The sequence below is a fragment of the Kogia breviceps genome, chromosome 18 (genome assembly GCF_026419965.1).
Source record: "Kogia breviceps isolate mKogBre1 chromosome 18, mKogBre1 haplotype 1, whole genome shotgun sequence".
In the NCBI taxonomy this organism is placed as follows: domain Eukaryota; kingdom Metazoa; phylum Chordata; class Mammalia; order Artiodactyla; family Physeteridae; genus Kogia; species Kogia breviceps.
The window spans coordinates 22516760-22544582 of NC_081327.1; the positions used below are offsets into that span (position 1 = coordinate 22516760).

Here is a 27823-nt window from a genome sequence, read left to right on the forward strand (position 1 = left end):
TGCTGACAAAGCAAGAGACTTTATTGGGAAGGGGCGCCCGGGTAGAGAGCAGCAGGGTAAGGGAACCCAGGAGAACTGCTCTGCCACATGGCTTGCAGTCTCGGGTTTTATGGTATGGGGTTAGTTTCCCAGTTGTCTCTGGCCAATCACTCTGACTCAGGGTCCTTCCTGGTGGCATGTGCATTGTTCAGCCAAGATGGATTCCAGTGAGAAGGATTCTGGGAGTTTGCCAGGACATATGGACTGGAGTCTCCTCTCTCCTTTTGACTTTCCCCGAATTCTTCCGGTTGGTGGTAGTTTGTTATTTCCACGTTCCTTATCAGGACCTCCTGTTGTAAGATAATTCACACAAATGTCTACTATCTTGCCTGGCCAGGGCAGGCAGTTTCGGTCAGTGGTTCCCCTAACACTTTCATGAACGATTTTTCTGTAGCATGCAATGCTGTTTGATAGCATTTTACTCATAGTAGAACTTCTTTCAAAATTGGATTCAATCCTTTCAAACCCTGCCTCTGCTTTATCAACTAAGTTTATACAATATTCTAAATTATTTGTTGTCATTTCAACAATCTTCACAGCATTTTTACCAGGAATAGATTCCATCTCAAGAAACCACTTTCTCTGCTCACCCATAAAAGAAACTCCTCATCTGTTAAAAAGTTTATCATGAGATTGCAGCAATTCAGTCACATCTTCAAGTGCCACTTCTAATTTTGCAAAAATTACCAAAATGTGACACAGAGACACAAAGTAAGCAAATGCTATCAGGAAAATGGCACCTAAAGACATGTTTGACGCAGTGTTGCCACAAACCTTCAACTTACAAAAATGCAGTTATCTGTAAGACTCTATAAAGCGAAGCAAAATAAAATGAGGTATGCCTGCATTATGAAAGCTGATTTTTGTTTGTTAATTTTAAATCCTGCTCCTTCAGTGAATTCTTTCACTGTTTGAGTTAGTTTTATTACTGATTCTCTGGGGTCCACGTACACTATGACCTACAAACAGTTACTGTTTTACTTCTTTTATGCCTCTTACTGATTTCTCTTATTTAACTGTATTGGTGAATTTACTTCTAATATAATACTGAACAGTAGTGGAGACAGTGGGGATGCTTGCCTTTTTCCTGATCTTAATGGATATGTCTGTAGTGTTTTCCCATTTAAGTAAAACACTAACTTTAACACTAAGATATATACTTTATCAAGTTAAAGTAATCTTCAGTTCCTACTTTCTTGAGTGTCTCTATCATGAATGGGTACTGAATTTTGCCAAAGACTTTCTCAGCATCTATAGAGATAACCTGATGAGATTTTTTCCTTATACTTATTAATATGACATATGATATTAATAGATTTCCTTATATTATACTGATGGGGCCAAGTGTACCACTCTGACATGTGGATTATTTTGAGCTAAAAACAATCAAAGCACAAAAGACTCAGGAGGAACCTTTGAACTTCCCTCCTTAGCTGCCTAAAAGAATTTAAGATATGAAGCCTGTCCCAGGAAGAAGCTATTACCATAGATAACTATAATTAAGTATTAGGTGTGGTAGAGGGAGGAAACTAGCAAAGCGCATTTGATCAAAGTCCTCTTTGTGTCCCACTAGCTTTGGGCAAACATTTGTTAACCAAATATTAACTCCTTTTATCTTCCTGTGAATTACCTTACTTCCCCTTGAAGCTTCAGACCCCTACCGCCTTCTCCTTAGTCCAGAATATATACATACCTCAACTTGTCTTCTGTGAAATTCTTTATACTTATGTAGATTCCCATGCACATGTAATAAACTTTATTTTCTCCCGTTAATCTGCCTTATATCATTTTAATTGCCAGACAACAGAACGAAGAGGGGAAGGAGGGGAAATTTCCCCTCCCACATAGTACCAACTTTGCACTCCTGGAATAAATCTAGCCTTAGAACTTTTACCTTTGCTTTTTCCCTCTGCTTTTCCCTGGTTTTCATGTTTAGCCCCTTCATCTATTCAGATCTTAGCTAAAATATTACTTCCTCAGAGATGCATTCCCTGACTACTCAAGCAAAAGTCACCTTCCAGTCATCCTCCAAAACAGTTCCCTATTTTAATTTCCTACCTAGCACTTATTACTAGCTACTATTTTTCCTATATATTCCATATGTATATTCCTATATATATTCTCCTCTACTGTGAAAGCACTGAACCTGTTTTGGGAGTAGATTTATTGCTGTATGCCCAAGATACACAGTACCTGGCACATGTTAGCCACAATAAATTTTGTGATAAATCTACTCCCATTTGAGGTTCACTGTTAGAAATCTGATCTTATCACAGAAAAAGAAAAGAGTAATGAAAACCCACTTTCTCTGAATACATTTATTGAATAAATCTAGATTTGTCAACTTTAAAGAGAAAGCTATAAACTCAAAATTAAAATCAGCAATTTTTTAGATGGTCTAAATCAGTAAACAGAACAAAATAAGTGGTACTTTAAAAAATTATATTAATAATAAAACCAAAGTTCTCTTTCTTCCAGTTAACATTTTCAATTTAAAATTCTCACTAAAATTTGTTACAAAGTTTATCAGTATTGTGAAGTAGTTAGCATTTAAATTGGATAAAGAACAAATCATCATAAATTCATATACTGTAACAATAAGAGCCAAAGACGTACTTCAACAGACTTTAATATTATAACAACCAACAAAAAAAATTTTAACTCACAAAAATTAATTTTAAATTTATATAATAGATACATAAAAGATGAAAAGGTGGTAAACTCTCATGGTTACCTGTAAAAGGTGATGATTTCTCTGAGTGTTTTATTTTTAGAGGTTTCCTATTAATAAATACATAACCACAGGGACAAGATTTACATGCAACAGGTACCTGGAGGGGAAAAAAATGGAAAAAAAATTACTATTTTACGATTTATTAAACTTCTCAAGTGTTTATGTGGTCTCTTCAACTAAACAATAGTAACTTGAAGGTAGAAATCACTTAAACCACCTCCTCAAAAATTATTTGAGATAAGAATCACTTCCTTCCCATTCTCCTTTACAGTTCCACACATATAGTGAATGTTCAATATGTGAATGGCCAGGGGAAGAATGTGAAGTATAAAATTCATTTGCTAAAATGTCAATCTCAGAATAGTTACAACATGGATTAGATGAGAAGAAAGGGATTAGTTAGAAAAATATTACATTTATCCCAGAATGAGAGGCTCTTGGCCCGTTCTGCAATGGCCCATTCTGCAGTGCTGGCAGAGAGAATGTATTAAAAAAAAAAACATTTGACAGCGATTTCAAAGGGAGGAAGGAACAAGACTTAGACACGAATAGATTACTGATAATAAAACAGAACTGAAAATAAGTCTAAGAATTCAAACATGAGAGGAGAAGAGGGTCAGTGCCAATTACAGCAAAAGGACCATTCACAATAGCCAGTTTGAGGGAAAGGAACATGGAAGACTACAGAAAAGGTGTTGAGACATAGGTTCTCCTATTCTCTGCTTGAGGAAAGACCTTGAACAAATCCCATAAGCCCTGCAGGTTTCTGTTTCTTTTCTAAATTTCTTTACTACCTGAAGTATTCCATGATTTTTACATATTTTTAAGTGAAAAAACTATTATATCATTTAACAACTTCACTAAGGTATAATATATAATAAACTATATATATTTAAAATATACAATTTGATATGTTTTGATATGTGTACATGCCCATGAAACTATCGCCACAATCAGGATAGTGAATATATCCATAAGACCCAAAAGTTTCCTCATGCCCCTTTGTAATCCCCCCTCCTACCCTTCCCTCTTAACATGCCCCCCTCAAAATCCCCAGGCAAATAAATACTGATCAGCTTTCTGTTACCATAGATTAGTTTTTTGGTTTTTTGGGGTTTTTTCACAGTACACGGGCCTCTCACTGTTGTGGCCTCTCCCGTTGCAGAGCACAGGCTCCGAACGCGCAAGCTCAGTGGCCATGGCTCATGGGCTCAGCTGCTCCGCGTCATGTGGGATCTTCCCAGACCAGGGCACGAACCTGTGTCCCCTGCATCAGCAGGCAAACTCTCAAGCACTGCACCACCAGGGAAGCCCTATAGATTAGTTTTAATTTTCTAGTTTTATGTAAGTGGAATCATAAGTACATGTTCTTTTTTTTGTTTAGCCTCTTTCATTCAGCATAATTATTTTCAGATTTGTCCACATTGTTGCATGTAATAAGTTCATTGCTAAATACTATTCCATGTAAGGATACACCACAGTTTGTTTATCCATCAACTTGCTGATGTACATATGGAGTATTTCCAGTTTTTAGCTATTACAAACAAAGCTGCTATGTATGTAGCAAATACTAGTCTTTGTATAGACATACACTTTCCTTCCTCTTGGTTAAATAGCTACTGGCTGGATTATATAGCATGTAAGTGTTTAACTTTCTAAGAAAATTTGCCAAACTATTTTCCAAAGTGGCTGTACCATTTTACATCCTCACCAACAGTATATAAGAGAGTTCTAGTTCCTCCACATCCTCAGCAACACTTGGTAGGTTCAGTTTTTAATTTTAGCCATTCTAGCAGGGTAGTGGGATCTCATTGTGGTAATATCCCTCATGACTAATGATGCTGAACATTTTTTCATGTGCTTATTGTCATCTATATGTCTACTTTGGTGAAGTGTCTATTCAAATTTTTGCCCATGTTTTAATTAGATTATTTTCTTATTATTGAGCATTGAGAGTCCTTTACCTATTCTGGATACAAGTCCTCTTATCAGTGGCTTTCAAAGAGCAGAACTTTTAATTTTGATGAAGTCAGATTTATCATTTTTTTCTTTTATGGATCATGCTTTTGGTGTGTAATTAACAAACATTTGCCTAACTTATGTTCACAAAGATTTTTTACTATTTTCTAGAATATTCATAGTTTAAAATTTAATTAAATTAAAATATATACTTAAAAATGGTTAAGATAAATTTTATGTCATGTATCTTACCAAAATAAAAACAAGTGGGAAAAAAGTTTTGTTCTTTGGGTTTTTGCATATGCATATCCAATTGTTCCAGCACCATTTGTTGAAAATAAATATCCTTTCTCTACCACTGTGCTCATGCTACAGAGACGAATGGACCTTCTATCCAAAATTTGGTTCAGATGTTGACCCTGATGATACCACCCATGCACGTGGAGGGTATGTAAAGGCTTTCATAATGAGGCTTTTGGGGGAGTACAGGGAAGGCTCCCAAGGAGGTCCAAAATGGCTTGAAAGCAGAGAAAGGAGATTGGTTCTGTTTTTATTGTAGTTAGGGAAAAGGACTGGGGTGAGGGTTCCTGTATGTGAGAAGCTGTGGCTTACATGGTTTGAACTTTCTGCTGGCATTAAAGAGAGTACCTGAGCTTTCTTATCAATTTTCCCAGATGTGGGACAGAAGGGGAAAGAAGTGCTGGGGCTTCAAAGCTGTTAACAATCAAATATCAAAAACGGAGTTGGGCATTTTATTACAATTCACTACTGATGTTTAACTGATGACATTTTACTTAATTGAATGTGAACTTGTTTAATTAAGCCATTTTGGCACTATATGAGGTTGGTAGCTTGAGACTAGTAAAAAAAAGGGGGAGAGTTCCATTGAATGCCATGTTCAGCAGCTCAGCATTGTGTATTTTGAGAAGTGAAATGAGTGCCTTGGTCACTATGGATAATGTATGGAACTCCAGAAGGAATAAGGAATGTCTTAGCGAGGCCTTGTATTGTGGCTTTAGCATGTGCAGAGAAATGTTTGGTTAATATTGGGTGTCTTGTGAGGCAAGAAATTCCCAGAAGTCTTTCTACCCAAAGGGGCAACCTTGGGTAAGGAGTTGTTGCTGCCACTGGCAGGACCAGACAGCCAAACTATTGGCCATGGCCCAAGAGTCAGTAAAAATGTGGAGAGAACTAACTGTTGGCCAGAGCATCTAGTGCTAAGATAATTGCGTGAAGTTTGGCCAGTAGTGCTGACCCTTGGATCCTGTCCTTGATCAGGAACATTCTGCTTAAGGAATTAATAGCAACAGCTTTCCCATACGCTCCATCAACTGTGATGCCATCCAAAACTGCACAAATTCCCTTTAGTATTCACTCAGTTGATCCCAAGGGGCTCCCCAAGTATCTAAAGGGTCCAGTAGAGGGGTGACATCCTCCAGCATTGGCATTTAGCAAAGGACTGAGGACAAGGTAGACCAACCCCTCCTATAGGTGGGATATGCCAGAGAGCTCAGATTTGGCTACACTGTAGGTACTACTTTTGTTTTGGCAAGGAGGCCTTGATGAGGTACTGAGTTTACAGGGTACTGCTTCCATGACCCAAGGCATAATAGGCAGCTAAGGAGGGAGCATCATGGGCTCAGGGCCTATAAAAGCCTCTAATTTCCAGGAAAATCAGTATGTAACCAGCAATTACTGCTAATGGTGTATAGTGTGGGATCAAGAAGAGCAGTTTCTTGCATTAAAAGCTTACAGACAATTTATGGCCATAATGGGTAGCCTAGAGACTTCAGGAGGTATAGAAAGAGGTTGCTAAAGCCTCTAAAGTAAAGGTCTTTGGGGCACTAATGTGACTGCCTGTTTTTTGCAATTTGGGCAAATTCTAGAGCATTTTGTTATAGGGTCTCCATTCAAGATATCTGTATGTAATCGCATAAATGGGCTTAAGTAAAATTTGTAAATGAGGAATATGTTATCTTCAAGAGCCCAAAAGATGTTAGGCTTATTTGAACACTGGTGAGAGAGTCAACAGCTATTTCTTGATAGTATCAGGGACAGAGCTGTCCCAGCTTACCAAATAATTTTTCAAGACTTTAGCCAAGATGGCAGGGCCTTGTACTATGGCATTATGTGTGGGGCAATGGCCCATGCCCTTTTTGTGAAATCCTTTGCTATTTGTATATCCTGAATTGAGTGTGTCAAATCAGTCCCCTTGGAGGAGGTTGACATCACTGTGATGTCACACCTATGCTTCTGGAAGAAGCTGGATACTTTTAAGATCTTGCATATAAAGACTGTGTGCGATGGTAGGGCTGAGGTAAATAGGTAAAGGTGTATTATATTCCTTTGAAGGTGAAGGCAAACTGTGAATGAGAGATTCTTGAAATAGGCACTAGCCAGAACATATTAGTCAAATCTATGCAAAGTATTTATGAGATATTGATTGGAAAGAGTAAGTAATTTCAATAATAGTGTGTATAGAGGCCTTAACAAGTAGGACCATGGCATTAAGGTTGTAGTAATTCACTGTGAAGCAGTGAATTCATTCTTTCCAAGTTTAAAAATCAGGTAAGGGCTTCCCTGGTGGTGCAGTGGTTGAGAGTCCGCCTGCCGATGCAGGGGACGCAGGCTTGTGCCCTGGTCCGGGAAGATCCCAAGTGCCGTGGAGCGGCTGGGCCCGTGAGCCATGGCCGCTGAGCCTGCGCGTCCGGAGCCTGTGCTCCACAACAGGAGAGGCCACAACAGTGAGAGGCCCGTGTACCACAAAAAAAAAAAAAAAAAAAAAAATCAGGTAAAATTGGGCTATTAAATGGAGAAGCAGTGAAGATAACCCCCCTTTCTCTAAATAAGTCTTGTACTACAAGTTTCAATTCATCAAGGCCCTGTTTTAATTTTTATTTAGCCACATTAGCCATAAGTATAAGATAGGGAAGACTGTGGGGTCCCATTTGGTCCAGCCGATTGTGCATGCCATAGACTTACTTTTAATGTATTACTTGATAGGTCAGATCATCCATGCCCACTATTGGATATTTTACGGCAGTAGCCACTATGACTATAGGGAATTTAGGCAAAGCAATAGTTCTGATAGTTCTCTCTGTTTGGTAACTCTACTAAAAGTATAGGGGTATCTTGTTTAAATTTAGTGGGATCCCAGGTAGAACTATAATTCGAGCCCCAGTATTAATTAAGGCCATGAAGGTTTGCCAACTGGTATACTTCGGTATATATTAAAGTCAACTCAGAACCTATGTTGTAGAGGCACAAAGGGCAATCAGAGACCTTTTATCTTTTCATTGCACAAAACCTAATAGGAAATTTTGGATTTCTGATAAGAGTTAAATTGTGGACCTGTTTCAGCTTTTTGTTTCCTTGATCTCTCTGAGCTCTTAGCTCTGTCTCCTCAGCTCCATCTCCTCAGCTCTTAACTCCGTCTCCTCAACCCTTAGCTCCGTCTGCCATACTACTGAGTTTCCTTTCCCTATGCCACAGCCAGGAACTCTCTTAAGGTGGTTAGCTAGGGCAATCATAGGGCTCACCTAATTTGTTTCTCAATTCTCAGGGTCACTACCCTACATTGCCTAATGTCCAGTGTCTTGAAAACCATTGTCTTAAATGTTTCATCTGCTTTTCATGGTTGCTTCAGGTGGGAAAATAAATCTGGTCTTTCATCATATTGCTTCTTGTTTAAAGGAAATTATAGATTCATTCATGCCCACTATGGGATATTTTACAGTCATATAGCTGTTCGTGTCTCATATTTTTCTTTTTCCTTTTTCTTAGTAACTCTTTAAAAATGCAAAATATTTGATCTTAAAAAAATGCAAAAAACATTCTTAGCTTGTGGGTTCTACAAAAACAGGCCAGGAGCCAGATTTGGTATGGGAGCCGTATTTTGCCTAAGAGCCATATTTTGCCCACCTCTGACTTAAAGCAAAAAGTACAACATCATATTGTTGAGTTTATAACATTTACAGATGTAGCAAAGATGATAACTATAGCAAAAATGACCAACCTTTCCAATTTGCCCAGGACTGAGGGAGTTTCCCAGACACAGAACTTTCAGTGCTAAAACTAGGAAATAAAACTTATCAGGAGATAAGCTGATCACTCTAATTATAGCACAAAGGCTAGGAGAAGTAAAGGGAACTAGATGGTTGCAAAACTCCTATATTTTTCCTGAACTAATCCAATATTGCCTCTAGACTGTGATAAGTTAGAGCTGCATAACATAATTCCTAGAGCAATCACACACACACACACACACACACACACACACACACAAACACACACCAAAGCAAACAAATAAAGGTAAAAGGCCAACAGAGAAATTAAAACATAGTACCAATAACTGTAATTAAGACAAAAGGGAGAAAAAGAGAAACAAGAATAAAAAGCTGATGAGACAGAAAACAAACATCAAAAAAAAAAAATTAAATCCAAACATATGTTACATCATATGTGAATGGATTAATTCTCCAATCAAAGGGCAGACACTGTCAGATGGATAACAAAACAAAACCAACACTAAGCTGTTTACTTTAAATACAAAGAAACACACTTTAAATACAAAGACACTAACAGGTTAAAGGGAAAAAGTAAGAAAAAAGATACACCACTGTAAGATAATAGAAAAAATATATTGGTCCACCCCACTCTGCCTCACCAGTTCCTGGCAGGGAGCTTCTAAAACCCTTGTAATTTCCTAAGTGACAGAACATTAGGAACATCTTTTGTTCTAATATTTGGTCATTGATCCCAGTTCCTAATACAGAGTTCCTAAATCCCTTGGCATTTCCTGGGTGATAGCAGTGTCTTTTGTTCTAATGAGGTGAAAGACCAAGTCATGATTAGAAATTTGGAATTAGAAATTTTCAGCCCAACCCCCAATTCTCCAGATGGAGTCAATGATCCATCATGTCTATGTGATGACGCCTCCATAAAAATACCAAAAGTACGGGGTTCAGAGATCTTCCAGTTTGGTCAACATATCTAAGTACTGGGAGAGTGATACATCCTAATTCTATGGGGATAAAAGTTCCTGTGCTCAGGCCCCTCCCAGACCTTGCCCTATTTATCTCTTCATCTGGCTGTTCTTCTGTATCCTTTATTACACAGTGTTTCCCTGAGTTTTGTGAGCTGGTCTAGGAAATAATCTAATCCAAGGGGGTGGAGGTCATAGGAACCTCTGATTTGTAGCCAAGTCGGACAGAAGTTGTGGATAACCTGGGGACCTAATACTTGCAACTCCAGGTAGATAGTGTCAGAACTGAGTTAAACTGTAGGACATCCAGCTGGTGTCACAGAGAATTGCTTAGTATAGGAAAACCCCCTACACATCTGGTGTCAGAAGTGTTGTGAGTGTGGTAGTAATGGGAGAGTAAAAGAGAGGAAAAAGTGAGTTTTTCCTACTCAACCATGCAAACAACAAGTATAAGAAGGTTAAACTGGGCTTCCCTGGTTGCGCAGTGGTTGAGAATCCGCCTGCCAATGCAGGGGACACGGGTTCGTGCCCCAGTCCAGGAAGATCCCACATGCGGCGGAGTGGCTGGGCCCGTGAGCCATGGCCACTGAGCCTGTGATCCGCAATGGGAGAGGCCACAACAGTGAGAGGCCTGCGTACCACAAAAAAAAAAAAAAAAAAAAAAGAAGGTTAAACTGGCTGCAATTAAAATCAGACAAAGCACATTTCAAGGTAAGCAGCATTTACTGGAGACAAAGAGAGACATTTAATAACAGAAAGGTCAAAACATTAGGAAGATACAAAATTATAAATGTATAAGTGCTTAATGGTAGAGCTTCAAAATATATGAAAAAAACATTGGGAGAACTAAAAAGAGAAGCAGTCCAATCCACAATCATAACTGGCTATTTCTAGCACACTTCTCAGTAATTTATAGAGCTAGACAAAAAAAATTTAGCAAAGATACCTGCATAACAATATCAACCACCTTAACATAACAGAAATTTATAAAATATTACACCCAACAGCAGAAAGAATGTATACTCTTTTTAAGTACACAAGGAACACTCAAAAAGGTGGACTATATAATGGGCCATAAAACAATTCTTACAGATTTTAAAAGACTGAAATCTTCAAGAGATGTCATAAGACCACAAAAGAATTAAACTGAAAATCGATAAAAATAAGATATCTAGAAAACCCCAAATAACTGGAATTTACTCTTTAAAAACAACAACAACAACAAAAAACCCCACAGGTCAAAGAAGAAATCAAAAGGGATATTAGAAAATATTATAAGCTAAATGATAATGAAAACCCAACATATCGAAACTTGTGGGATGCAGTTAGCCAGTGTCCAGAGAGAAATTTGTAATTTTAAAAGCTTATATTAGGAAAGAAAGGTCTAAAATTAATTATCTTCATGAAGCTGGAAAAATAAGAGTAAATTAAAATCAAGCAGAGGAAGGAAATAATGAAAGAGGAAATCAATGAAAAAGAAAACAGGCAATAGAGAAAAATCAAAATATTAGCAAATGGAATCCAACAATATATAAAAAACTAATCATATACCACAACCAAGAGGGATTTATCTCAGGTATGAAGGCTGGTTCAACACTCAAAAATCAAATAATGTGATCTATCACATCAACAGACTATAGAAAAATCACACAATCATATCAATACAGGCATACCTCTGAGATAGTGCAGATTTACTTCTAGATTACTACAATAAAGTGAATATCACAATAAAGTGAGTTAAACTAATTTTTTGGTTTCCCAGTGTATATAAAAGTAATGCTTATACTATACTGTAGTTTAGTAAGTGTGTAATACCATTATGTCTACAAAAACAATGTATATACCTTAATTAAAAAATAATGCTGTTGGAAAAATGGCACTGATAGACTTGCTCAACGCAGGGCTGCTACAAACCTTCATTGTGTGAAAAATGCAGTATCTGCAAAGTATTGTATAATAAAGTGCAATAAAACAAGGTATGTCTGTAGATGCAGAAAACACATTTAACAAAAATCCAACATCCATTCATGATAAATGCTTTCTGTAAACAAGGAATAGAGGGGAACTTTCTCAACTTTATAGTAGATATCTACAAAAAACCTACAGATAACATAATACTTAATGGTGGGAACCAAGAAGCATTCTCACTAAGATCAGGAACAAGACAAGGATATCCCCTCTCACCACTCCTTTTCAACATCATACTGGATGTCCCAGCTAATGCAATAAGACAAGAAAAGGAAATAAAGGGCATACTGATTACGAAGGAATAAATAAAATTGTCTTTTTTGCAGATGACATGATTGTCTATGTAGAAATCCAAATGAATCAACCAAAAATCTCTTGAAATAAGTTACTGTAACAAGATTACAGGACACAAGGTTAATGCAAAAAAGCCAACTGCCTTCCTATATCCCAGGAATAAACAAATGGAATTTGAAATTAAAAGCACAATACCATTTATAATTAGCATGGCAAAAAAATGGAATTCCTAAGTATAAACCTAATAAAATATGTACAGTAAGTCCCCTACGTACGAACTTTCAAGTTGCGAACTTTCAAAGATGCGAACGCGCATTCACATGTCCAATCATATAAGTTAGTTCGAGTGTCTGGCGTACATTGTCACGTGCGTGCATCCTCTACAAGTGGTTCTGCTTTTGTGTACTTTACAGTCCTGTATAGAGTACAGGAGTACAGAATCTTTATTTCAAGCCCAGGATGTCCAGAAGCAAGTGTAAAAGCAGCAGTGATGTAGCTGGTCTGCTAAGAAGCACCAAGCAATAATGATGGAAACAAAAGTGAAAATAATTGAGAGAGTGGAGTGAGGCAGTAAGATGGTAGACATTGCTTGTTCTTATAACATGAATTGTTCAACCATCAACGATTCTAAAGAACAAGGACAAGATCATGGAACATGTGAAGTCTGCTGTGCCAATGATGTCAACAGTAATACTGAAGAAGCATGGAAAAGTGATAGAGGAGATGGAGAAATTTCTCAGTGTGTGGATGCAGGATCAGCATCAGTGTCAAGTCCCACTCAGCTTAATGTTGATTCAAGAGAAAGCTAAAAGGCTTTATGAAGACTTGAAGAAGAAACACAGTGAAGAATCATAGAGCACATCTTTTAATGTCAGCTATGACTGGTTTCATCAGTTCAAGGCTAGAACCAACCTTCACAACATAAAAATAAGTGGTGAGGCAGCGAGTGCAGATACAGTAGCTGCCCAGGAACTTCCTGAAATGCTTTGAGAAATTATGGATGAAGGTGCATATTTACCCGTGCAGCTTTTTAACGTGGATGAGACAGGACTGTACTGGAAGAGGATGCCAGACCAAAGTTACATCAGTAAGAAGGAAAAGTTGATGCCAGGCTATAAAGCAGCAAAGGATACACTAACTCCGTTGTTTAGTGGCAATGCTTCCAGTGATATGAAGCTGAAGCCTCTCCTAGTTTATCATTCAGAGAACCCAAGAGCCCTTAAAAACATAGCCAAGGGCTCTCTTCCTGTTGTATGACCCAAAGCCTGGGTTACACAGGCCATTTTCCAGGACTGGTTTTTCCACCACATTATCCAGGAGGTAGCGAAATGTTGCTTGGAGAAGGACATCCCATTCAACATTCTTTTGCTGCTTGACAATGCTCCGGGCCAACCCCCATTCGTGGACAACTTTTACCCTAACGTCGAAGTAATGCATCTGCCACCAAATACTATGTCGCTCACCCAACCTATGGACCAGGGAGTTATAGAAACTTTCAAGAAATATTATTTAGGTCACACTTTTTGTCAGGTGGTAAAGGCGAGTGACACGAATCAGGAACAACCTTGCAACAATTTTGGAAGGACTATAACATCTACAAGGCCATAAAAAACATTAACTTTGCTTGGCATGAGGTTACGGTTGTCATCATGAATGGGGTTTGGAAGAATCTTTGCGCACAGTTTGTTCACGATTTTCGTGGGTTTGAGAAGGTGGAAGAGAGTCCAAAGAGGTCGAAGCTGGAGCAAGATCTACAAGATGACGACTTCATTGAACTCCTTGCTGAGCAACACAAGGAGCTTCCTAATGAAGACCTGATGGAATTGGAGGCCAAGAGAAAGGATGAAGAGAGACAAGAGGAAGAAGTAACTGAAGAACCAAAGAGATTCACAATGCAGGAAACGGCAAGGGGATTTTATTTGAGGAGGCACTGTTAGTTTTTGAGGCACAGGACCCAAATGTAGAATGGTACATGAAGGTTGCAGCAGCCGTTCAGAATGCTATCCAGTGCTATCATGTCATCTATGATGAGGAAAAGAGAGCTACTACTCAGACATCACCAGATCGTTTCTTCAAGAAGGTACATAGAATTGAATCCAGCAAAGAACCAGAACCTGTGCCATCACCGTCAGGCATGAGTGAAATTGCAGCTTGCCCTCCGTCTCCTATTGCTGACGATCCTTCAGCTCTAACATCTCCCCCCTCCTCTCCCTCCTCCAGCCAGTAACTCTTCTCGCCTGTTCACTCAATACAAGCCCCTGTATGCCAGCTGTTGTACTGCACTACTGTACTTTTCAAGGTACTGTATTGTAAGATTTTAAATGTTTTCTTTATTTTTTGTGATTGTTTTGTATGTATTATTGTGTGAAAAGTATTAGCAACCTATTACAGTACAATACTATATAGCTGACTGTGTTAGTTGGGTACCTAGGCTAACTCTGTTGGACTTAACGAACAAATGAGACTTTCGAACGCACTCTCGGAACAGAACGCACTCTTGGAACGGAACTCGTTCACAGGTAGGGGACTTACTGTACAAGATCCATATTAGGAAAACTACATAACTATAATGAACAAAATCAAAGAACTAAAATATATGGATATTCCATGTTCATGGATAAAGAGACTCAATATTGTCAAGATGTCAGTTCTTCCCAATTGATCTAAAGAGTCAATGAAATCCCAATCAAAAGCCCATCACATTACTTTGTGGATATCGACAAACAGATTCTAAACTTTACATGTAGAGACAAAAGACCCAGAATAGCCAACCCAACATGTAAGGAGAAGAACAAAGTTGGAGGCTTACTATAAAGCTACAGTAACTAAGATAATGTGATACTGGTGAAAGAAAAAATAAATCAATGGAACAGAAATAAAGGGCCTAGAAATAGACACATATAAATGAGTCAACTGAACTTTGACAAAGGAGCAAAGGCAATACAATGGAGCCAAGATAGTCTTTTCAACAAATGGTGTTAGAACAACTAGACAACCACATGAAAACAACAAAAACAAATGGAATCTAGACACCGATCTTACATCCTTCACAAAAATTAACTCAAAATGGATCACAGACCTAAATGTAAAACACAAAACTATAAACTCCTAAAAGATAACATAAGAGAAAATCTAGATGACTTTGGGTTTGGTGATTACTTTTTACATATGACACCAAAGGCACGATCATGAAAGAAATAACTGATAAGCTGGGTTTCATTAAAATTAAAATTTTCTGCTCTGCAAAATATACTTTCAAGAAAATGAAAAGACCAAGCCACTGACTGGGAGAAAAGATTTGCAAGAGACATATCTGACAAAGGACTGCTATCCAAAATATACAAAAAAACTCTTAAAACTCAACAATAAGAAAAACAACCCAATTTTTTTAAGGGCCAAAGACCTTAAAAGACATGTCACTTGGGGCTTCCCTGGTGGCGCAGTGGTTGAGAATCCGCCTGCCGATGCAGGAGACACGGGTTCGTGCCCTGGTCCGGGAAGATCCCACATGCCGCGGAGCAACTAAGCCCGTGAGCCATGGCCGCTGAGCCTGTGCGTCCGGAGCCTGTGCTCCGCAACGGGAGAGGCCACAACAGTGAGAGGCCCGCATACCGCAAAAAAAAAAAAAAAAAAAAAAAAAAAAAAAAAAAAAAAAGACATGTCACCAAGAGCATTTATGCATATGAAAAGATGCTCCACATCATATATCATCAGGGAAATGCTAACTAAAACAATGAGATTCCAGTACACACTTATTAGAATGGCCAAAATCTGGAACACTGACAACACAAAAGTCTGACAAAGATGTGAAGCAACAGGAACTCTCATTGTTGATGGGAATGCAAAATGCCACAGCCACTTTGGAAGACAGTTTGGCAGTTTCTTACATAACTAAACATACTGTTATCTTACAATCCAGCAATCTTGCTCCTTGATATTTACCTGAAAGAGTTGAAAAATTATATCCACACAAAAACCTGCACACAATGTTTATAACAGCTTAATTCACAATTGCCAAAGCTTGGAAGAAACCAAGATGTCCCTCTGTAGGTAAATGGATAAATAAACTGTGGAACTTCCAGAAAATGGAATATTATTCTGTGTTTTAAAAAAAAACAAAAACAAAAAAAGGCTATCCAGCCCTGAAAAGACATGGAGGAAGCTTAAATGTGTATTACTAAGTGAAAGAAGCCAATCTGAAAAGGTCACACACTGCATGATTCCAACTACATGACATTCTGGAAAAGGCAAAACTATGGAAATGGTAAAAAGATCAGTGGTTCCTAGGGGTGAGGGGGAGGGAGGGATGAACAGGCAAAGCACAGAGGATTTTTAGGGCAGTGAAAATACTCAGTGATACTGTAACGGTGGATACATGTCATTATGTATTTGTCCACACATGGAATGTACAACACCAAGAGTGAACCATAATGTAAACTATGGACTTCAGATGACAATGATGTGTCAATGTAGGGTTATCAATTTTAACAAATTTACCAGTCTGGTGGAGGATGTTGATATGGGGGAGGCTATGCATGTGTGGGGGCAGAGGGTATATAGGAAATCTCTGTACACTCTTTTCAATTTCGTTGTGAACCTAAAACTGCTGTAAATAAATAAACAAATAAACAAAGACTTATTGTGTGATCATTTCACATTATATACAAACATCAATTCATTATATTGTACACCTGAAACTAATATAATGCTATAACTAATACATATAACTAATATAACATTATATCAATTACACCTTAATTTTAAAAATATTTTATTGAAGTATAGTTGATTTACAATATTACGTTAATTTATTCTTTCTCATATTCTCTTCTGTTACGGTTTATCACAGGATATTGAATATAGTTCCCTGTGCTACAGGAGGACCTTGTTGTTTATCCATTCTATATATACCAGTTTGCATCTGCTAATCCCAAACTCCCAATCCTTCCCTCCCCCAGCCCCCCTACCCCTTGGAAACTAAAAGTTTGTTCTCTATGTCTGTAAGTCTGTTTTTCTTTCGTAGATATGTATATTTGTGTTGTATTTTAGATTCCACATATAAGTGATATCATATGGTATTTGTATTTCTCTTCTGACTTACTTCACTTAGTATGATAATCTCCAGGTCCATTCATGTTGCTGCAAATGGCATTATTTTATTCTTTTTTAGAATGAGTAATATTCCATGGTGTATAAATATATATATATATATACAATATATACATATACATATGTGTGTATATATATATATATATATACATATATATATATATATATATATATATATATATATATATACCACATCTTCTTTATCCATTCATCTGTCGATGGATACTTAGGTTGCTTCCATGTCTTGGCAATTGTAAATAGTGCTGCTATAAACGTAGGGGTGCACGTATCTTTTCAACTTATAGTTTTGTCTAGGTATATGCCCAGAAATGGGATTGCTGGATCATATGGTAACTCTATTTTTAGTTTTGAGGAACCTCATACTGTTTTCCATAGTGGCTGCACCAATTTACATTCTCAGCAACAGTGTAAGAGGGTTTCCTTTTTTTCACACCCTCTCCAGCATTTATTATTTGCATTATTTTTTTGAGATTAATTTGTGCTTTTATTTGCCAGTATAACTTAACTACGGTGGCCTGCAAACTTTTTTGATCTTAAAAAAATTTTACATCACAATCCAACAAACACACACCATACAATATGTATACATATAAAAAAGTGAAACAAAAGTTTTGCCAAAAACTTCTACCCTGAGTGTTAATTCTATTGAGACTTTTTTTAAAGCAGTTTTAGGTTTACAACAAAATTGACAGGAAGGTACAGAAATACCCCCTCCCCTCACACACATAGCCATTATCAACAGAGCAGCACCCTTTTTTTTTTTTTAACACCAAGGATGAACTGCATTGACAGATAATCACCAAAGTCCACAGTTCACCTTAGGTTTCACTTTAATGAAGTGAATAGTGTTGCACATTCTATGGGTTTGGACAAAAGTAGATGACATACAGCCGGCATTATAATGTCATTCAAAGCATTTTCACTGCTGTGTTCTGTGTATTCATCTCCCCTCTCCCCACAAACTCCTGGCAACCACTGATCTTTTTATTGTTTCCATAGTTTTGCCTTTTCCAGAATGGCATATAGCATCTATTTTTAATTTTCTTTCCTTGAAAAGAGAGGTTCAAAGCCTTTATGTCTATAAGACCACTCATGGCCCGCCCATGTGTGGACCAGATAGGCTCTAGGTGGCAAACTCCCCCACTAAATACTGTAGCTTTCCTTCCAGTATCGAGCCCTGCCCAGCAGCCACAGCCACATGGAGGTGCAGGGGGACACGTGTTGGGTATTTGTTCACAGGAAGGCCACAAGTTTTGTGTCCCTTGTCACAATGAACCCAGATTCCTCTTGGGTTTGTTGTAAACAGAGAAGCCATTTCTTCAGGCCCTGTGCTCTGAGCACACCCCAGGTAGACTTTTTAATGATGGCCATTCGGACCAGTGTGAGGTGGTACACTTCATTATAGTTTTGATTTGCATTTCTCTAATAATTAGCAATGATGAGCATCTTTTCACGTGCCTATTGGCCATCTGTATGTCTTCTTTGGAGAAATGTCTATTTAGGTCTTCTGCCCATTTTTCAACTGCGTTTTTTATTTTTGTTGTGATTGAGTTGTATGAGCTGTTTGTATATTTGGAAATTGAGCCCTTGTCAGTCACATCATTTACAAATATTTTCTCCTTAGTCATATATTAAATTTATAATAATGTATGTAATATATAATTATGCATATATAATTATACCTTAATTTTTAAAATTGATGTATAGTTGATGTGCAATATTATATGCTACAGGTGTAGCATATAATACAGTGATACAAAATTGTTAAAGGTTATACTCCATTTATAGTTATTATAAAATATTGGCTATATTCCCTGTGTTGTACAATATATCCTTGTAGCTTATTTATACATGATAGTTTGTACTTCTTAATCCCCTACCCCTATATCACCCATCCCCCCTTCTTTCTCCCCACTGGTAACCACTCATTTAATTACACCTCAATTTTTTAAAAGTCTTTAAAATTAATCTTGGACAAAGAAGACAAGAATATACAATGTAGAAAAGACAGTCTCTTCTGCAAGTAGTGTTGGGAAAGCTGGACAGCTGCATGTAAATCAATGAAGTTAGAACACTCCCTCACACCAAACACAAAAATAAACTCAAAATGGCTTAAAGACTTATGTATAAGACATGACACCATAAAACTCCCAGAAGAGAACATGGGCAAAACATTCTCTGACATAAATCATAGCAATACTTTCTTAGATCAGTCTCCCAAGGCAATAGAAATAAAAGCAAAATAAACAAATGGGACCTAATCAAACTTATAAGCTTTTGCACAGAAAACCATAAACAAAATGAAAAGACGACCTACAGAATGGGAGAAAATATTTGCAAATGATGTGACTGACAAGGGCTTAATTTCCAAAATATATAAATAGCTCCTACAGCTCAATACCAAAAAAACCAAACAATCCAATCAATAAATGGGCAGAAGACCTAACTAGACACTTCTCCAAAGAAGATATACGGATGGCCAATAGGCACCTGAAAAACTGCTCAGCATTGCTAATTATTAGAGAAATGCAAATCAAAAGTACGAGATATCACCTCACACTGGTCAGCATAGCCATCATTAAAAAGTCTACAAGGGCTTCCCTGGTGGCGCAGTGGTTGAGAGTCCGCCTGCCGATGCAGGGGACACGGGTTCGTGCCCCAGTCCGGGAATATCCCACATGCTGCGGAGCAGCTGGGTCCATGAGACATGGCCGCTGAGCCTGCGCGTCCGGAGCCTGTGCTCCACAATGAGAGAGGCCACAACAGTGAGAGGCCCGCGTACCGCAAAAAAAAAAAAAAAAGTCTACAAATAATAAATGCTGGAGGGCTTCCCTGGTGGCACAGAGGTTAAGAATCCACCTGCCAATGCAGGGGATACGGGTTCAGGCCATGGTCCAGGAAAATCCCACATACCACAGAGCAACTAAGCCCATGCGCCACAGCTACTGAGCCTGTGCTCTAGAGCCCGCAAGCCACAACTACTGAAGCCCACACACCAGAATTACTGAAGCCCATACACCTAGAGCCCATGCTCCACAACAAGAGAAGCCACCACAATGAGAAGCCCGCGCACTGCAGCAAGGAGTGGCCCCCGCTCATTGCAACTAGAGAAAGCCCGCACACAGCAATGAAGACCCAACACAGCCAAAAATAAATAAATATATAAAAATAAATTTATTTAAATAAATAAATAAATAAAAATAAATGCTGGAGAGGGTGTGGAGAAAAGGGATCCCTCTTACACTGTTGATGGGAATGTAAATTGGTGCAGCCACTATGGAAAATAGTGTGAAGGTTCCTCAAAAACTAAAATAGAGTTACCATATGATCCAGCAATCCCACTTATGGGCATATACCTAGACAAAACTATAAGTTGAAAAGATATATGTACTCCTATGTTTATAGCAGCACTATTTACAATAGCCAAGACATGGAAGCAACCTAAGTATCCCTCAACAGATGAATGGATAAAAAGAATGTGATATATATATACACACACATATACATACACATACACCCTGGAATATTACTCATTCTAAAAAGGAATGAAATAATGTCATTTGCAGCAACATGGATGGACCTACAGATTATCATACTAAGTGAAGTAAGTCAGACAGAGAAAGACAAATACTATATGATATCACTTATATATGGAATCTTTGTTTTGTTTTGTTTTGTTTTGTTTTTTAGTGGTACGCGGGCCTGTCACTGCTGTGGCCTCTCCCGTTGCGGAGCACAGGCTCCGGACACGCAGGCTCAGCAGCCATGGCTCACGGGCCCAGCCGCTCCGCGGCATGTGGGATCTTCCCGGACCGGGGAACGAACCCACGTCCCCTGCCTCGGCAGGCGGACTCTCAACCGCTGCGCCACCAGGGAAGCCCTTATACATGGAATCTTAAAAAATGATACAAAATGAACTTATTTACAAAACAGAAACAAACTCACAAACATAGAAAACAAAATTATGGTTACCAAAAGGGGAAAGGGGGATAAATTAGGAATTTGGAATTAACAGATACACATTACTATATATAAAACAGATAAACAACAAGGACCTACCATATAACACAGGGAACTATATTCAATATCTTTTAATAACATGTAATGGAAAAAAATCTGAAAAAGGATATATATATGTATATGAATCACTTTGTTGTACCCCTGAAACTAACACAACATTGTAAATCAGCTATACTTCAATTTTTTTTTTTAAGTCTTTAAAAGAAGCCTGTGTATCCATGAGAAAAGAAAAACTAAACAAAACAGTGTAGTGCTGGCATAACAGACATATAGATCAATGGAGCAGAATTGACAGTCTGGAAATACACCCATCAATCTATTGTCAACTGACTTTCAACGATGGTGCCAAGACCACTCAATGAGGAAAAAACAGTCTCTTCAACTAAAGGAGCTGGAACAGTGGGATATCCACATACAAAAGAATGAAGCTGAACCCTTACCTCACACCATATATAAAAATTAACTCAAAATGAATCAAGGAATATATATAACAACTAAAACTATACAACTCTTAGATGAGAAAATGGGTAAATCATTATAACCTTGGGTCTGGCAATAGTTTCTTAGTTATGACACCAAAAGCACAAGCAACAAAAGAAAAAATAGACATATTGGACTACATCAAAATGAAAAACTTTTGTGCATCAAAGGGCACTATCAATGGGTTTTTGCAAATATTTGCAAATCATATATCTGATAAGGGTTTAGTACCCAACAAAACCTCTTAGAACTCAAACAATAAAAACAATGCAATTAACAACTCAAAAATAGGCATCGAGGGACTTCCCTGGTGGTCCAGTGGTTAAGAATCCACCTTCCAATGCAGGGGACACAGGTTTGATAGTTGGTTGGGGAACTAAGATCCAACATGCTTCGGGGCAACTAAGCCCACGCGGCACAACTACAGAGCCCACGTGCTTTGGAGCCCATGGGCCACAATTAGAGAGAAGACTGTACCTTAATGAAGAGCATCTAAGACCCAATGCAGCCAATAAATAAATAACTTTTTTTAAATGGGCAAAGAACCTGAATAGATATTTCTCCAAGGAATATATATAAATGACCAAGAAACACATGAAAAGATGTTTAATGCCTTTAATTATTAGGGAAATGCAAATCAAAACCACAATGATATACCACTTCACATGCTCTAGGATGACTATTCTAATTCCCCGCCACACAGGAGGAAGGGCTATTTGTCTCTTTTATTCACTGTTTTACTTCCTGAACTAGAACAGTCTGACACAGCATGTGCTTAATAAATATTTGTTGAATTAATTAATAACAAGCTCTAGGAAATTACATTCCAGAGGACCCTCCAGAACTAGGACGATATCATCGTGTCGTTTTTCTCCTCTATCCTCCCAGCATGCTCTCTGCTGAGAAACTGACAGGTTTGGTCATGGTTATAAAGAGCCAACAATGTAGCTTTAAGCTTTTCAAACATGAGTATTTTCTTTTCTTTCTTTTCTTTTCTTTTTTTTTTTTTTTTGGTGTCAAACTATACTAACTCTTTTAAAAACAAAAAATAACAAGTGCGGGTGAGGATATGGGAAAAATTAGAACCTTCATACAATGTTGGTGGGAATGTAAAATGCAACAACTCCTGTAGACAACAGTTTGACAATTCCTCAATAAGTTAAACACAGAATTACAATATGACCATGCAGTTCCACTCGTGGGAATATAATAAATGAAAACAGATATTAAAACAAAAACTTGTGGGAGTTCCCTGGTGGTCTACTGGTTAGGAGTCAGCACTTTCACTGCCATGGCCTGGGTTCAATCCCTGGTTAGGGAACTGAGATCCCATGAGCCACATGGTATGGCCGATAAACAAAAATTGACTGGTAAATAGAATATATTAAACACACACACACAAAAGAAAAAGTTGTACATGAATATTCATAGCAGTACTATTCACAATAACCAAAAGGTGGAAACCACCAAAATGTCCACCAACTAATGAATGGACTAACAAAATGTGATACATCCACACAATGGAATGTCATTTGGGCATAAAAAGGAACGAAGTACTGATATATTATACAACATGGATAAGCTAAACAAAAGAAGTCACATATCAAAGGACACTTATTGCATGACTATTCCATTGAAACAGAAAGCAAATTAGTAGTTACTAGGGGCTAGAGGGAGGGTGAATCAGGGAGTGACTGCTTAATGAAAACAGGTTCTCTTTTTGGAATGATGAAAATGTTCTGGAACTAGATAGTAGTGACGGTTGTACCACATTGTGAATGTATTAATCCCACTGAAGTATATATATATATATATATATATATATATATATATATATATATATATGTATATATATATACACATATACATATGTACTTTAAAATGGTTTACATGGTGAATTTTATGTTTTTACCACAATAAAAAAACAATTGTATTCCTATATATAATTAATGAACACTGATAAAATGAAAATTTTAAAACAATTCCACTTACAGTAGCATCCAAAAAATTAAATTCATAGAGATAAATTTAACAAAATATGTACAAAACCTGTACACTGAAAACAATGCTGAGAGAAAGTAGAGGCAGTAAATTTCTCTTGCTGAGAGAGGGAAAGTAAAAGGAAAGGTAATTATTTTGAAAAGAAATACACATTAAGGTCTGCATTTTGGCATAAAACATGTCTTACAAATGGTTTTAATTGAGGGAGCTTTAAATGAACTTCTCCTTTTTCTGGTTAAGAATAATCAAATATTATACATATAGGAGGTCAGTAAAAATGCAAGAGGGAAGAGATATGGGAACATATGTATATGTATAACTGATTCACTTTGTTATAAAGCAGAAACTAACACACCATTGTAAAGCAATTATACTCCAATAAAGATGTTAAAAAAAAAAAAAAAACTACACTGGTGCAGGACCAGACTTGGTTCCTCTTTGCTAAGAGAACAAGGTTACTTAGAATGCTGCTTTTGATAACAGATTGTGTGAACTATCTTTCCTTTAACTGATCTGTATTTGTTCTTAAATACTCTATCTGACAATGTTTAAAAAAAAACCTTTTTAATATTTTTGATGAACTTCCTATCAAATTCTAATTAAAATTCTTTTGACTTCAAAAAAATTTTTTTTCATTGGGTTACATATGACACATTAATAAAGGGTTAACAAAACTCCATCATGAGAAAAAATACCTTTGGTTAACCTTCTATCACTCTGACCCTGTCAACTTGATAAAGATGGAATGGCAGCAGTGTTACTGTTACCAAAACGCAAGTCCATGTGCCCGAGGCACAGAGGCCAAACAGTACCAAAACACTGGAGTTTGGAACAGAGAAAGGTTTATTGCAGGGCCATGCAAGGAGATGGGTGGCTCATGCCTTAAAAACCCCAAACTCCCTGAAAGCTTTAAGCAAAGCCCTCTTACAGGAAAGGTGAGGGAGGGGTACTGTTAGTTGTTGCAAACTTCTTGGTCTCAGATCCTTTGTCTGGGGTCAGGTCATGGTCAGGAAACGATGTTCCTGTAAATCTCTACCAAACAAATGCTACTCTCTATTCTGACAAGAAAAGGGAAGGTCCCAAGGCACGACTCTCACCCTCCGAGGTCCAGGCCTAACTAAGAGAAGGGGGTGTCTCCAGGGGCACTGGTTACCCTGCCCCAGAGCATTCGTCCAGCACCCAGTGTGGGTCTTCCCACCAGTGCCCAGGCCTGGCTGAAGAGGCAGATGTCAGTTGATGGCTCCCTCAGGACCCGGTCCCCAAACCCTGCCCAGCTGTCATCGCTTAAGGAGCCAGGCGCCCAGGACCCAACTGGCCCTCAGTCTCCTCAGGCCACCCAAACAGCGGGGGCCAGGTCCCAAAAACTGCGTCCCATGCAGACTGCTGCTGCCATTAGGTCGCAGAGGCAGGTATGGGAGAGAAGTTCACCGCCACCTCAAGGCCTGCACCCAGCCAGTGGTCCGGTCTTGGCAAGGGCTCTGGAGCCCTGCAGGACACAGCCCTCAGCCTGTTCCCTGGGCCCCCCAACTCAGTCACTGGCTCGAAGCTGGGTGAGCTGGAGGGCCCGGTGAGAAGGCTGGGATCCGCCTCTTACCTCACTCTCCACCTGACCGCACTGCTGACTGTTGGCTGAATGGACCGACAAGGAGCTCATTGACAGTTGCTCGTTTGGGGGAGTGGCCCAATGCGACGCAGACCAATGGCTGAATGGGGCCCACTGCACCACCAACCAATGGCTGAGCAGGACCTCTAACGCTGCTCTAACCATACAGCATTAATGGTCTCCCAGTAACGGTGCCAGGTAACGTGGTGGGGGGAGTAACAGCGGGCAGCATGGGCAGAGTGCTAAGAGCCCTGCACTGCCGGCTCTATTACATTAATAGGCAATATTGCCTAGGGTAAAAATGACCCCTTGTTGGCATCTGGACTGGAAGGCACCTGGTGAGAAGCCACAGCTTTGGGCTCCCTAAGTACAGTATAATCATGCCATTCTCTGCAAAACCTTGGAAGCTAAGGCCTTGCTCATGGGCTAAGGAACATGAAATTTCTAAGCCATGGTCGCTCTTGCAACCACCTGCATGTTTTTTTTTTTTCTTTACACCTGAGCTGTCATTTGATGCTGTTCTGATGCTGTGCTGATCACATGCAGTGTTTACTGTCATAGCTGAGCCTCCCCTTTTTAAAAAAATATTTATTTTCCTTTTTTTTTGGCTGCGTTGGGTCTTAGTTGCAGCACATGGGATCTTTGTTGAGGCCTGCAGGATCTTTCCATTACAGTGCGCAGTCTCCTCTTGTTTCTGTCCAGTTTCAGCACGCGGGCTTCTCTCTAATTGTGACATGCGGGCTCTCTCGTTGAGGGGCCAGAGCTCAACAGTTGTGGCACGCAGGCTTAGTTGCCCCGCGGCATGTGGGATCTTAGTTCCCCGAACAGGGATTGGACCCTCGTCCCCTGCATGGGAACGCGGATTCTTTACCACTGGACCACCAGGGAAGTCCCCATAGCTGAACCCTTTTAAGTTTGAATGTCTATCTGAACCCCAGGCCACTAGTAGTCATAAAGCCATGCATGACCTAGTGAATTCAGTTTAGAAAGCAGATATTAAAAGTTCAACAAACCACATAAGGTAAGAAAGGTAAATTCATCGTTTAAAAAGTTATCAAGAATAGACAGCATATTAAAAGGGGAGCACCTAGAAAAATAGGACTTTAACGGAGACAGTATTTTAAAGTGTTCTACTAAAAATTAGACGAAATTAATGACTATTGGGGTTATGAAAATTATTAAAAAGCATTAAGATCACCAATTTACTAAAGTCTAAGAGGAAAACATCATTACACTGCGGGTCTTTCTGTCACATTTAAGCATCCGCCCAGGTCGCGGGGGAACAGTTTTGGGGGTCCACCGTACACATCTGAAACGGGAACAAAGCAACCCTGCCTGGCAGAAGGCGGATTTCGGAGCCAGGAGCCCGGACTCGGAGTCGGCACATCGGGCATTCTCTTCGGGGCAGGAGGGGGCTGAGGGACCGAACTCGTCCACTTGGGCTGTTGCCCCACACTCCTGCCGCTGTCACCGGAGCCGGACAGGCGATTCGGGGAGGGTCCGGACAGGACGCCCCGTCAGCTCACCATAAATCCACGCCCCCTCTCACGCGGCTGGCCACAGGGCAAGATACTCGCCCGTCTGACCGCCACCAGGTGGACACCGTCCGGGCCGCGGCCCCGGGCGCTTCCCCGGCAACCCGTCGGCTCTACCCCGCTGGTTGCGGGCTCCCATCGTGGCCAGAGCTCGAGGGCCCGTCCACACGCTCAGTCGCTGGGACCCCGGCAAGGCGGCCTCTCCACAGTCAACGGCCGCCGGCAACAGACGCCCGCCCGCGCGCACCCGCCCCACCGGCCCGTGTGCCCGGTGCCCGGTGCCCGGCCCCCGGCGCCCACCTGTTGGTCGCACTCGGGGCATGATTTGGTGGCCATCTTCACTTTCTTGGCTCGAGTTGCAGACATATTCCTCTGGCGCCGCCGCCTGCCTGGGCTCCGCCCTTCGTACTTCAGCGGCCCAGCCTCCGCCCGTCAGTCCCCGCTGGCCAGAGAGAGGCTCTGAAGAGTGCGCGCGCGCGCGCGTGCGCGAGCTCGCGCGGAACCTGCGTGCCGAGGGGGCGGGGCGCGGCGTGCGCCGGCCCCGAGGGACCGCGGAACACGCCCCCACCCACACCGCTCCGGTCCTCTAGGGCGTACCGATTCTCACGAGAGGAGACCGACTGGATCGTCCGGCGGGACGAGAGACACGCCCTCTCTGGGCCAGACGAAAGGTGTGGAGGCGTGGTTTGGCCGGGACTCGGCAGTAACGGGCGTCGGGCTCGACCAACGAATGCACAGACAGGGCGGGTCGTGGTGCTGAGCCCGCCCCCTCCCCCGGAGGAAGGAGAACGTGAGAGTGAAAAAGGCGGTGCGAGGTAAAGCGTTTGGCACAGATCCTGCCGTTTGATAAACTTCAATAAATGGTAGCGAGTCTAATCATTGAGGAATTGTAGTAGGGATTTTATATATTAACGCCCTGGACCCAACGTTGGAGATTGAAAATTCATTTATTTGATAAATAGTTGCCTAAGGCCCACTATCAGGCAAATTAGAATAGAATGCAATGTCTGCCCTCAAGGAGCACAGACTAGCTGTTTAGACCAGGGCTGCTACATACTGTCCATGATGAAAGACCA

At 39.8% G+C, this 27823-nt stretch overlaps 1 long non-coding RNA gene and 1 other non-coding gene across 2 annotated transcripts; both read right to left on the reverse strand.

Moving 5' to 3' along the window:
- LOC131745339 (uncharacterized) lies at positions 1 to 27251 on the reverse strand. Its single transcript, XR_010837991.1, has 3 exons — positions 27048 to 27251; positions 2774 to 2870; positions 1 to 329 (listed from the first exon to the last, which is right to left on the reverse strand). It is a non-coding gene; the product is annotated as an uncharacterized lncRNA (long non-coding RNA).
- On the reverse strand, positions 18325 to 18454 carry LOC131745655 (small nucleolar RNA SNORA11). Its single transcript, XR_009332389.1, has one exon. It is a non-coding gene; the product is annotated as a small nucleolar RNA SNORA11 (small nucleolar RNA).
- Positions 27252 to 27823: the final 572 nt, after the last annotated feature.